General features: G+C 40.3%; 1 protein-coding gene across 5 annotated transcripts in view; it reads left to right on the top strand.

Moving 5' to 3' along the window:
* LOC144586986 (uncharacterized) overlaps positions 1–12,892 on the top strand; it is a 71,092-nt gene that overhangs the window by 47,019 nt on the left and 11,181 nt on the right. Inside the window, exon 1 of one of the 5 annotated variants that reach the window (XR_013542101.1) lies at positions 904–6,190. The exons of the other annotated variants lie outside the window; for them this stretch is intronic. The gene's annotated coding sequence lies outside the window, so the exon portion shown is untranslated. Of the gene's footprint in view, positions 1–903; positions 6,191–12,892 lie in introns of those variants that run through there. 5 annotated transcript variants of the gene reach the window in all.

Raw genomic sequence — 12,892 nt, 5'->3', positions numbered from 1 at the left:
CATGACGACACCAGACTATTCCGTATTTTGAATATTCGGGTATTAATGCTTATATGCTCATAGGAAGATTTCATTCACTAGTTTTAGTGTGGAGCAACTCTGATCCCCAAACAAGAAACAAAGCATGTTGCATTCTATGGAAGAAGATTATCTTGCAGTGGCAAACAACATCTGTTTTCTGAAAACACTTCTGCCAGATCATACAGATTAAATAATCATGTTGTACTAACTGTAAGTTTTTTTTAAAAAAAATAACAAAACAAAACTCTCCCTCTTTATGCATCTCTGTAACAATATTGATAAGCTTTCAGGTGGACTTAAAAAAATTGAATCAACCCACCATGGGAAGTCTTGGCGTGTAGCTATGATAAACAAGATCTGCAATGAAATGCTCATTTTGGGTCAAGGAGTGCATCACTTGCAACGCATGACGGCTGCTGAACAAGGGCTAAAAAGCCATTCTTAGTATGATTTTGTAGTCTAGGCCTGAAATAAAGAGGAAATTAATATTCCCCTCTAGTATCCTACTGAAAGATTCCCCCAAAAAATCAGGAATTGAAATTCTCCAGAATCTCATATCACATTTTCTGGGTGAGGTATTATTAAATTAATGAGAATATATTTCTTCACTGCCTATGAAAAGTACTGTACATAGAATTAGGGAGGACAAGCAAGATTAGTATCACAGCTAGTCACATGAACTCACACCACAAAATTGCCCTCTGATATTGCACGCTGCTGTAGGGTGAACTGTTTTCGTTTTGTCTTCTCCAGGGCTTAGAAACAGAAAATAGTTAGGGGTGTTTTTTTAGTAAAAAGTCCTAAGGTAATTACATTTTGTAACCATTTGACAAATAGGAAATCCATATTAGTGATCTTTTTAGTGTAGCAAGTACAGTTTTTTTGGTTGCTTTAAAGTTATTTTAGGACATTTTTTAGTGTTTTTATTTTTATACTATTCTTTTATGGATACCATTTTTAATCCATAAAACTTAATAAATTGAATAATGCTATAAGTGTGGTGTATCTAGCTTAGGGAAAATTCTATGGAATAAGGATGGTCTGATTTGCAATTTTTAAAATTGATCACATGATTTGTTTTTCATTGACCACATGACCGCAAATGTGAATCAGGCTGTAGTTTTCCTGCAAAAGTCTGTAGTTTTTCCTCTCCACCTCTGGGGTTTCTACTTTTTTCTATAATATAAAATTAATAATAAAATTCACATAGGTTCAGATGGTGTGATTACTTGAACCGATGCAGAAAAGTGTGTGCTGTGGCTGCAGTGATGATGTGATCACTGGGGATGGGGGCAAATATCTAACCCAGGAGGGCTGGATCTTTATAAGCAAATGCCATTCTCTTATTTTCTTTTTAAACAGCTTGGCGCAAGCACTGTTGTGCTAGGGCACCAAGACACAAAACCAAAAAAAGAAAAACAGGAGGAAAACAAGGAGAAGAAATTGATACGTAGACCTTGTTTACAGCTTATTAAGATAGTTCTCCTGTAACTGTGCCCCGGCAGGGCTAGCTGCAAACAAGGCCATTTAGCTAATTTCCTTTTCTCTTTATGGCCAGTTAATACAAACAGAACTGAGGAAGCCAGAATTCTTCAGTGTAACATCACAATGAGTAAATTCACATTTATCCTGCTGTGTAGCCTCATTCATTTTCCTTCTTTTCACCTCTAGGGGGGTAGGCAGATGGTAGCCTTTACCACCAACTAACTTTGTCATTCATAAGTGGAAGATGCTGCTAGGTTCTTTATATGAAGCAGAAAAAAAATAAGGTTCTCTTCAGAGTGGTAATTTCTGTAGTTGGGATCTTATTTAATTCCACCACACCTGGAGCACTCTGTCTAACAGTGAAGTGCCAGACAGAATCTCTACATGTGAAGTTTTGAAATGAGAAGTTCATATTAATCTAATGAGGCCACATATCCTCTTTTACAGAGGACAGTCCTCCACCTGAAGTCTGATGTAAAGACAAAGAACTATAAGGAGAAAGATTAGGGATCTTGAAGTTGCTCACCCACAGTTAGCATCTGGGCCATAATCTCCAATTACTGTATTCTAACTCAACCAAGATGCCTTGTAACACAAGTGAGATGCACTGCAGTTCTGCTTAAATAATTTTTTAAAATCTTCTAATTTGTACGTGTGCATATAGAATAGCATATACAATTTTATGAATGTTGGCATCCAGTTTTGGCCTACTTATTGGCAACATGTGAGTCTTGACCCCTACTCTCATAGCTGAAGTATAGGCAGCATAATCACAGATTCTTCTTCTATCTTCATATGGAAACAACGCCATATGGAAGCAGCAGATCTTTCTTCCTTTCATGTACCTGGCAAGAATATAACACCTCTGTCCCTTATCAGGGACACAGTAATCACACTTTCCTTTATTGTTATAGATGGTTGGGGGGGATGGCAGCTGCATTATTACAAACAGCAGCATCAGTATCTTCTGGATATGTTGGATCATGTCAGTGCCCATGCTGGGTAGAGATGATGGGACTTGTATTCCAACACATCTGGACACACAGTGTTCAAGTGACTGAAATTCACCCTGTTCTGTCTGAACAGAAAAGAACAGCCAGTCTTATCTAGCTTTCTGACTATACTAGGCACAATATGGAGAATTCACAAAAGAACAAATATATTTTGTTGGCATATTTGAAACAGGTTGATCCTGATTGAAACTGATTGATAATGACAGCATATGGCAGCTTAAATTACATTCTGGAGTTTGTGGTCCTCTGGAGAAAACCAATAGGTGCTGATGAACATCTGGTTCAAAATGACTCATCCATTAGAGATGATGTTCAAAAATGCTGTGTCCTCTGGCAATAAGCAGACGGAAATTAAGGAGACCTAAATTATAAAATGTCCAAGGGAACATTATACATAAAGGGAGCATTTAATGAAGCATAATGTATTTAGGTGTTTATGCAGAAATGCCAGAAGGCTCAGTGCCGAGATGAGCAAGCTAGAAAACCAGGTATATAGTACCTGGACATATACTGTAGTGGGTATAAACTTGCAGAGAAAAGACTAGTGAGATACTGTTATCTATGATGTATAGTTAGAGTACTGGTCTGGGACTTTGGACAGCCACAGTCTAGCTAGCCCCTATTGAGCACTGAAATTCACTGTGTGATCTTTGGCCATTCAGTTTCATTCAATCTGACCTAAGGTATGGTGCGAATGAATTGGAGAGGAGAAGAGCTATGCACACTGCCTTGAGCTTACTGGAAAAAAAGGTGGGATATAAATGTAACAAACAAACAAGAATATTAGGTATAAAATAAATATATACCGGTATGTATGCATTACAGTGCACTGTGTGTAAAAAAAAGCATAAAGTTGGACACAAATCTAGTCATGTTTAAAACAGAACCATTGAAATCAATGGGATCTAAGCGACTCCTGCTTAAATTAAGCCTTGTTGATCTCAGTTCGCTAAGACTACAAACCAACTGGCTGGATAGCTCAGCAGTTTAGGTATCTGGCTGTTGAGCCAGAGGTTGGGGGTTTGATCTTGTGAGTACAGCCAGCCTGTGTGGCTGTGGGCAAGCTGCACTGTCCCAGGTAGAAGGGAATGGTAAACTGAGTATATTCTCTACCAGGAAAACCTCAGAAAGAGTCATCGTAAGTCAGAATTGACTTGACAATATATGATTATAATTTTTATTAAGACTGCAAATAGTGTGGATTCTCATGTAAAATCTGGATGGCTAGAATTCTTTTCCATTACAACAACCATGCAAGCAATAGGAGGCAATTTGCCAGCTACTGTCACATGCCCAGAATCTGCTAACTGCACAACAGAGCATGCAAAATGGTTCTATTATTATCAGATGTACTGTATGACCAACAACTAGCAAATGGCAAAAATAGCATCATTATGTATGTCGTATTCTGCAATAGCATTTGGACCTCAAAGTTTAGGGCACAGACTGCCATTCTTGTTGCCTCTTTCTCCACCAGCTTTGTAACTGAGTGGTGGTAGGTTCTCCAAGCTTTAGTCTAGACAGCTGCTCCTTCTGAGCCTTCCTCTTCTTTCTCCTCCAGCAGAGAGATTTGTAAAGGAACTGGGTTTTCTTGTACTTCTCCCCCTCCCCCCCTCAAGGATCCACAATTGTCAAGTACCTCATGCCAGAGGTCTTCTTTATAAATGTATTCCTACTTCCTGGGTAGCTTCTTGGAGTGAGTCCTTTACCCCTGAGGAACTCTTTCAGGTGTCTCCAAGGGACACTTCCTTTGGGGCTTCTCCTCCTCCTGCTGGCCCTTTTATACACTCCTTCCACTACCCTAGAATTTGCCTCCTCCTGGGGTTTCTAGGCCATGAACCGTTTGAGGCCCAGTGTCCTTTGGTTGGTATTCCTCCTGTCTCCACCCATGGTTCGGGCTCCCGAATCACCAAGCCCTCCACTGGATCAGGTGGTAGGCCAGTCTGTTCTTTGGGCCCTGGGTGCCAGGGCATTAGGTTTCTGTGAGCCTGAACCACTGTCATCGCCCCATTTCTCTGCCTATTCATCTGTCTGTCTGTCTGTCTAAATTAATTTACCATATACCTTACCCTCCTCCTTGCAGGGGGTCTTCTTGTTCCCATCAAGTAGAGCAATGAAAAGGGATTGTGGAAGTTGCAGATCAAAATACTTGGAGGCCAAATGTTCCTTACCTGTGGACTGGCAGAAAAATAAAGGAAAAGACTGTGAAAAACAAAGAATTAGATGTCAGATATGCATCCTTCAGTTAATGGAAGTACTCTGCTAATCATCATGGAAGGTCCTCTCCCTTTGCCCAATTTCACCCAAAGCTCACCCATTCAATAAGGAGTGACAATTTGGATACCATTTTCAGAGAGTTGGCGGGGCTACTGTGGGAAGAGAGTGAAGTCACTGCTGCCATTTCCAGTGCATATGCTTAGGTAAAGGTAAAGGTTCCCCTTGACAATTTTTTTGTCCAGTCGTGTTCGACTCTAGGGGGCGGCGCTCATCCCGCTCTTCAAGCCATAGAGCCAGCGTTTTGTCCAAAGACAATCTTCCGTGGTCACATGGCCAGTGTGACTTAGACACGGAACGCTGTTACCTTCCCACCGAGGTGGTCCCTATTAATCTACTTGCATTTGCATGCTTTAGAACCGCTAGGTTGGCGGGAGCTGGGACAAGTGACAGGCACGCACTCCGTTGCGTGGATTCAATCTTACGACTGCTGGTCTTCCGACCCTGCAGCACAGGCTTCTGTGGTTTAGCCCGCAGCACCACCACGTCCAGGTTTAGGTGCATACACCTAAACCAAAATAAAAGAAAAGAAAAGAAAATGACCCAGGAAGGGTCATGTCTCAGTTTTAAAAGAGGAAGTCTTGTGTAAATTAGAACACAGAACAAGCCCTTTTATATACAGGAATACAAGCCAAGAAAGAATTTGAAAAGCAAGATGTTGATTATATCAGTACTGATATTGATTTATATCTACCATTTACGGATTTTAAAAAAAAAGGAAATCAGAAGCTCGTACTTGGCTAGAGGGGAAGATGGGACTGTTAGATTACTGATTTACCAAACAGGCATTGAGAGAAACCAGAAAACTATTAGAGGCTGCCTCGCTCCTGCTGTGTCCAGCAAAGCATCCATGGCCCTGATTGCTTTACCTTTAGTGTTTTGGGAAATGCACTAGGCAAAAGGCATTGTGTGGTGTGAGAATCAGGAGAAACACTGGATTTTCTGAATACAAAGCTTTCCCATTCTCTCAACATGCCTCTGGAGTGAGGAGGAAGATATGTCACCTTATTTTCCCTCCAGAAAATCTTCCTCCATTTTTGTAGGGAACTTCTCAGAGTTAGTGGTTTCAGCCATTTTGAATCCTCGTTCTCGTGTTTCCTTTCGGTTGCTTTTCCCATGCATAATTCCACAACTTCATATCAGAGCTCTTGATGAATATTTTCAGCTGAATACCATCTGGCCCCTGACACTTGCATCTTGTTAATGTGTCAATTAGTTCTTGAACTTTCCCCCATTTTGTTAACCTTCCATTTGACACCTGCCATCATTTTTTTCCCTGCCACAAAAAACAAATGTTTCAGTCTGGTCTAATCCAGCAAGGCTAATCTTATGTTTTCAGAAGACTGAAAAATTGGCATATTTAGAGAACATATCGCACGAAGGGGAGGAAACAAAAGGTCAGTTGAGAACATATATTTTGCTGATGACATAGTACAACCTTGTATATGAAGAAAAGGCAAAGCTGTTTCCAAAGTATCCTATGGCTATAATGTTTCTTTTTTTTTTTTTAAAGGCAATTGCAGTACAGGGGAATATTCCTTCCTTCCTTCCTTCCTGAGAAGTCAACTTCAGTGGTTCTCCTCTGACTATGTAATAACAAGGAAAATTCTAACCATATAATGGTTACTTAAATAAGTGCTATGAATCTTATTTGAAATATTTTTTTAAAAAAACTGTTTTTTCTAAATGAGTGTAAGTGCCAAGTTGGCACAAAGGCCCTAAATGCATTTACTTGGAAGCAAATGATTGTGGGGTAACAGTTCTTCCTATCTGTAAGAGTATTCTATTTATATTACATACCTCTCAACTCAAAATCTTGATATAAACACAGCAAACCAATATAGAAGGTACACAGCATGTTGTGCTTTTCTCATGTAAAAACTCTGATGGGAATGCTACTTTTTTTTAAAAGCAATTTTTCAAAATATCTTGGGCTGAAACAGTGGCTTAGGTCAGTGGTTGCCAACCTTGGGTAACCTAGGTGCTCCTGGACTGCAGTTCCTGGAAATCTTCTCCACCAGCTGTGCTGGTCAGGGCTTTCTAGGAGTTGCAGTCCAAGAACACCTGGGTTACTCAAGGTTGGGAACCACTGGCTTATATGATCAATAAAAATGAAATCATATTACTTTTTACAAATAGATTAATGAACTAAACCCAGTATTTAAAATTCTATAACTGGTTCGTATAATATTAGTTTTCATAGCAATTGTGAAATTTTGTTTATATGATCCCTTTGAAGATTTCCCTGCATTTTTGAGATGCTGGAGTACCTGGAGGTCATGACACAAGTTATAATGGGATTTTATTAACAGAAATTCAACAAACTTAGTGACAAACAAAGAAAATAAGTTGGTGTGATGTTTTTGTTTGTATGTTTGTTTTTGCATTAATATATACCCCCGGGCAAAGTGCAGCACCCTCACCATTCCTCACCGTTGATTATGCTGGCTTGGACAAATGACAATTCCAGCCCATCAAGATCTGGAGGGCTGTGCTTGGCTTTGTTGTTTTTGTTGTTGTTTAGTCGTTAAGTCGTATCTGACTCTTTGTGACCCCATGGACCAGAGCATGCCAGGTCCTCCTGTCTTCCACTGCCTCCCAGAGTTTGGTCAAATTCATGTTGGTAGCTTTGGTGACACTGTTCAACCATCTCGTCCTCTGTCGTCCCCTTTTCCTCTTGCCTTCACACTTTCCAAACATCAGGGGCTTTTCCAGGGAGTCTTATCTTCTCCAGCACCATAATTCAAAACCATCAGTTCTTCCGTGGTCAGCCTTCTTTATGTTCCAGCTCTCACTTCCATACATCACGACAGGAAAAACCATAGCTTTGACTATGTGGACCTTTGTCGGCAAGGTGATGTATCTGATTTTTAAGATGCTGTCTAGGTTTGTCATCACTTTCCTCCCAAGAAGCAGGCATCTTTTAATTTCGTGGCTGCTCTCACCATCTGCAGTGATCATGGAGCCCAAGATGGTAAAATCTTTCACTACATCCATATCTTCCCCTTCTATTTGCCAGGAGGTGATGAGACCAGTGATCATGATCTTAGTTTTTTTTTAATGTTGAGCTTCAGACCATTTTGCGCTCTCCTCTTTCACCCTCATTAAGCAGTTCTTTAATTCCTCCTCACTTTCTGCCATCCGTGTGGTATCATTTGCATATCTGAGGTTGTTGATATTTCTTCCAGCAATCTTAATTCTGGCTGGGGATTCATCCAGTCCTGGTTTCGCAGGACATATTCTGCATAAAAGTTAAATAAGCAGGGAGACAATATACAGCCTTGTCGTACTCCTTTCCCAATTTTGAACCAATCAGTTGTTCCATATCCAGTTCTAACTGTTGCTTCCTATCCCACATATAGGTTTCTCAGGAGACAGATAAGGTGATCAGGCACTCCCATTTCTTTAAGAACTTACCATAATTTGTTTTGGTCCACACAGTCAAAGGCTGTTGCATAGTCAAGAAGCAGAAGTAGATATTTTTCTGGTAACTCTCTGGCTTTCTCCATAATCCAGCACATGTTAGCAATTTGGTCTCTAGTTCCTCTGCCCCTTCAAAATCCAGCTTGTACTTCTGGGAGTTCTCGGTCCACATACTCCTGAAGCCTACCTTGTAGGATTTTGAGCATAACCTTGCTAGCGTGTGAAATTAGTGCAATTGTACGCTAGTAAGGCCTTGTTGGACAGCCACTTTGCTTTCTTTCATTTCCTTTTCTTTGGGATGGTTTTTGTTGCTGCCTCCTGTACAATGTTATGAGCCTCCATCTGTAGTTCTTCAGGCACCCTGTCCACCAAATGGAGTTCCTTAAATCTGTTCTTCACTTCCACTGTGTGGAAGTTCCTTAAATCTGTTCTTCACTTCCACCTAATAAGGGGTTTGGTTTAGAATATACCTGACTAGTCGACTAGTGTTTCCTACTTTCTTCAGTTTAAGCTTGAATTTTGCTATGAGAAGCTGATGATCAGAGCCACAGTCAGCTCGAGGTCTTGTTTTTGCTGACGGTATAGAGCTTCTCCATCTTTGGCTGCAGAAAATATAATCAATCTGATTTCGATATTGCCCATCTGGTGATGTCCATGTGTAGAGTCGCTTCTTGTGTTGTTGGAAAAGACTGTTTGTGATGACCAGCTTGTTCTCTTGACAAAATTCTATTAGCCTTTCCCCTGCTTTGTTTTGAACTCCAAGGCCAAACTTACTGGTTGTTCCTTTTATCTCTTGACTCCCTACTTTAGCATTCCAATCCCCTAGAATGAGAAGAACATATTTCTTTGGTGTCAGTTCTAGAAGGTGTTGTAAGTCTTCATAGAATTGGTCAGTTTCAGCCTCTTCCGCATGGGTGGTTGGTGCATAAAATTGGATTATTGTGATGTTGAAAGGTCTGCCTTGGATTCGTATTGACATCATTCTATCAGTTTTTGAGATTGTATCTCAGTACAGCATTTCCCACTCTTTTGTTGACTATAAGGGCTACTCTATTTCTTCTACGGGATTCTTGCCCACAATAGTAGATATGATAATCGTCTGAATTGAATTCACTAATTCCCGTCCATTTTGGTTCAATGACACCCAGGATGTCAAAGTTTATTCTTGCCATCTCCTGTTTGACCATATCCAGCTTGCCAAGGTTCATAGATCTTACATTCCAGGTTCCTATGCAGTATTTTTCTTTGCAGCATTGGACTTTCCTTTCACTTCCAGGCACGTCCACAGCTGAGCATCCTTTCGGCTTTGGCCCAACCACTTCATTAGCTCTGGAGCTACTTGTACTTGTCCTCCGTTCTTCCTCAGTAGCATGTTGGACGCCCTCCGACCTGAGGGGCTCATCTTCCAGTGTCATCTCTTTTAGCCTTTTGTTCCTGTCCATGGAGTTTTCTTGGCAAAGATACTGGCGTGGCTTGCCAGTTCCTGCTCCAGGTGAATCATCTATAGTCAGAACTCTCCACTATGACCTGTCTGTCTTGGGTGTCCCTGCACAGCATAACCCATACCTTCTCTGAATTAATCAAGCCCCTCGCCACACCAAGGCAGAAATCACTCAATCTAGTCTGGAGGTGTGACTGAGGGGCCTAACACCGAGAGAGGTCCAGAAGGAAAAATCAAGAAACTGGGCCTTGGCAGTGGCTCCTCAGTTGTGGAACAACTTACAGTACCTTTAGAGATCCATATGGCCCCTTCACTGGGTGTCTTTAAAAGCCAATTAAAATATGACTGTTTAGGCAGTCCTTCCCTCTGGATATTATTTGATTTATTTTTGTTTTCCGTCTTGAACGATTATTTATTTTATTTTTGGATGTTGATACTATTTTAATTGTTTTTGTTGTGTTTGATGTATGCCGCCCAGAGTAGTCGAAACGACTAGATGGGCGGGATAGAAATGTAATAAATAAATAAATAAATAAATAAACAAACAAACAAACAAACAAACAAACAAACAAACAAACAAACAAACAAATAAATAAATAAATAAATAAATAAATAAATAAATAAATAAATAAATAAATAAATAAATAAATAAATAAATAAATAAATAAATAAATAAATAAATAAATAAATAAATAAATAAGGCAGCAGTCCGTGAAAGGTGCTGGGCTACCCTTGCCCATCTCAAAGAAAATGGGCTTTGAAGAAGTACTCTATTTCTACTCCTGCAAGGAGGTGCCACCCAGACGTTCTGTATTTGTTGCTAGCTGATTCCTTCCCATTTCTATATACAGCAGTCCCTATGAGTCACATATTGAAGAAAATGGAGTGGTGCCATTATACTGCCAGCAAAATATTGAACAAAATTATATGAATCAGTTAAAGGGAGGGGGGAAGGAAACAAGCCTGCCAGACCTTTTCTGAATCAATGCAATCTTGTGCCCATTTTTGGATGGAAATAGCTCTGCCATCTGTTTTCATTAGGCACCCTCTCCCTTCCTTCAAACCTTTCCTCCAGACATTTCTTTAGATAAACTTTTCCTGGATCACCTTCGTTTCACCTAGCCAGCTTTTCCACTGGCATCAGACTTAACCTGTCCCATGCATCTTGACTTTTGCTGCCTTGTCTCAATGCCAACTCTGCAAACTCTTCAGACAAGGCCTGTGTCATCTTGCTCTTTATCCTGTACCAAGCACAACACTGGTTTTAAATGAAAAATAAAACTAGAAGTAGTAACTGTGTGCTTCTTTCCCCCAAATAACATGGCATCCAGCCTATATAGAAGTCATGCCCTGTAAACTAGGAGAATTTCTTCTTATTCTTTCATTCCTCCTCAAACATGGGCTGGTGACTATTCAATGCACAAACTCTGGCGCAATCTTTCATTTTCTCCTTCATTCTCACTTCAAAACTGCATCCTAGGCACTGCCAAATAAGATCCTAGAGCAACGGTTCTCAACCATTGGCCTTCCAAAGGTTTATTTAAATATTTAAAATATTTCACTTCACCTTAGTCCCTCAAAAAGGCCCAAGGTGATTTATACCATTAAAAGACAATGTTTAAATGCTGAAATCAGTAAGTATACAAATATTACACTGAATGAAACAAATACCACACACACACACACACACAAATTGGTAAACAAAATCAACATTAGAAACAGATTCAAACCAACAAGGCACAATATTCTAGAAGAGAAAGGACTATCTGCTTGCAGAAGGACAACAAAGATAGGGCCAGCCTGGCCTCCCATAGAAGGGAGTTCCAGAGCCTGGGAGCAACAACAGAGAAGGCCTCTCCTTTGTCCTCACCAAACCACCTGCGAAGGTGGTGGGACCAAAAGAAAGGGGTCATAAAGGAAGACACAGTCCTTGAGATAACTTGGATCCAAGCCATTTAGGGCTTTATAGGTTAAAACTAGCACTTCAAGTCCAGCAATTTTGGACTTCAAATCAATGATCCACCAGCAGACGTAGTCAATGGTTAACTATTATGGTGGTGTTAGGGAGCCCAGAATGTCAGGAGGGTTGAATGTTCAGACCCACTGTTCTAGAGCAAAGTCATGGACTGTTCTAATTCAAACTAAGTTCTGGTTATTAGGTGTATTATGTAAGAAGTCAGACCTATGAAATGTGTAGTATTTGTGGCATCCCTTGAAACGGAGATAGGATCATTTAATATAAAATGATCAGTTTTTATCTGTGTATATAAGTGGTTGTCAACCTTTGGTCCTATGACTGTTTGGGATTTCAACTCCCAGGAGCTTTAGGCAGTGTGAGCAATATTGAAGGATTTCAGTGGGGGATAAACTTGCAAACATCTGAGGGACCAAATTTTAGAATTACTGGTGTATATGCATGCAAGGATGGGAGGGTGAAGATGAGGGGGGCACTAATGGTGTTTCCTACACCCACATCTAAAACCTGTGAATAGAGAATACAATTTCTGAGGACTGTGTAGATAAGCAGGGTGAGGGAGGCAGTGACATGCTCCTGTGTCCCCCTGCCATTTATAACACTCGGAATGTTGTCTAAATAAGGCTACCTTTTTACTAAAGTTAGAAATAAGTTGCAGAATAAATGGGATAATGTGAAAAGGAACAGAGAAGGTTGGCAACAGTGTGTAATACCTATAGTTTTTTAACTTAATTGGACAGTGCTTCTTTTAGATGCTCATCTCAAAAATTCATGAGTACTCCAAGTATTACAGCTGTTGAATCATAAGGTGTACTTAAGTTTTTCACACATGGCTTCTCCATGTTGGCTTTATTTTTGTGAAAATTAATCATGGCACAGTGTAATATGTCATATGTTGTTGTTCACCTGAGGTTGTTTTTACCTGATTTTCAGACCTGCTAAGGACCAGATGATTTCTAAATGTCCTAATATGTAAACCCATAGAATTCAAAGAAGGTGTATGTAGCAAGTGCCCTTGCTCGAGCATGAGTTCCTCCTGCAACGAAGTGCTCCAGTGCAATAAAGTGCAGGGTAAGAAGACACAGTGAGTTTAGCAGCTGTGTGAGTTCAGCAGCAGGGCAAGGAAGCCAGGGCCCCAGATACTGACTGTTACTTCCCTTGAGAAAAGGTTTGGCAAGCTCTAAACAAATATCAGCATGCAGTCAGACAGACAGCAGTGGGTTGGAGGCTTTCCCATGTTTTGCACGGAGTGTCATGTGT

The sequence above is a fragment of the Pogona vitticeps genome, chromosome 2 (genome assembly GCF_051106095.1).
Source record: "Pogona vitticeps strain Pit_001003342236 chromosome 2, PviZW2.1, whole genome shotgun sequence".
NCBI lineage: Eukaryota > Metazoa > Chordata > Lepidosauria > Squamata > Agamidae > Pogona > Pogona vitticeps.
The sequence above is the reverse complement of the archived record's forward strand: the minus strand, read 5'-3'. Positions and strand labels throughout refer to the sequence as shown.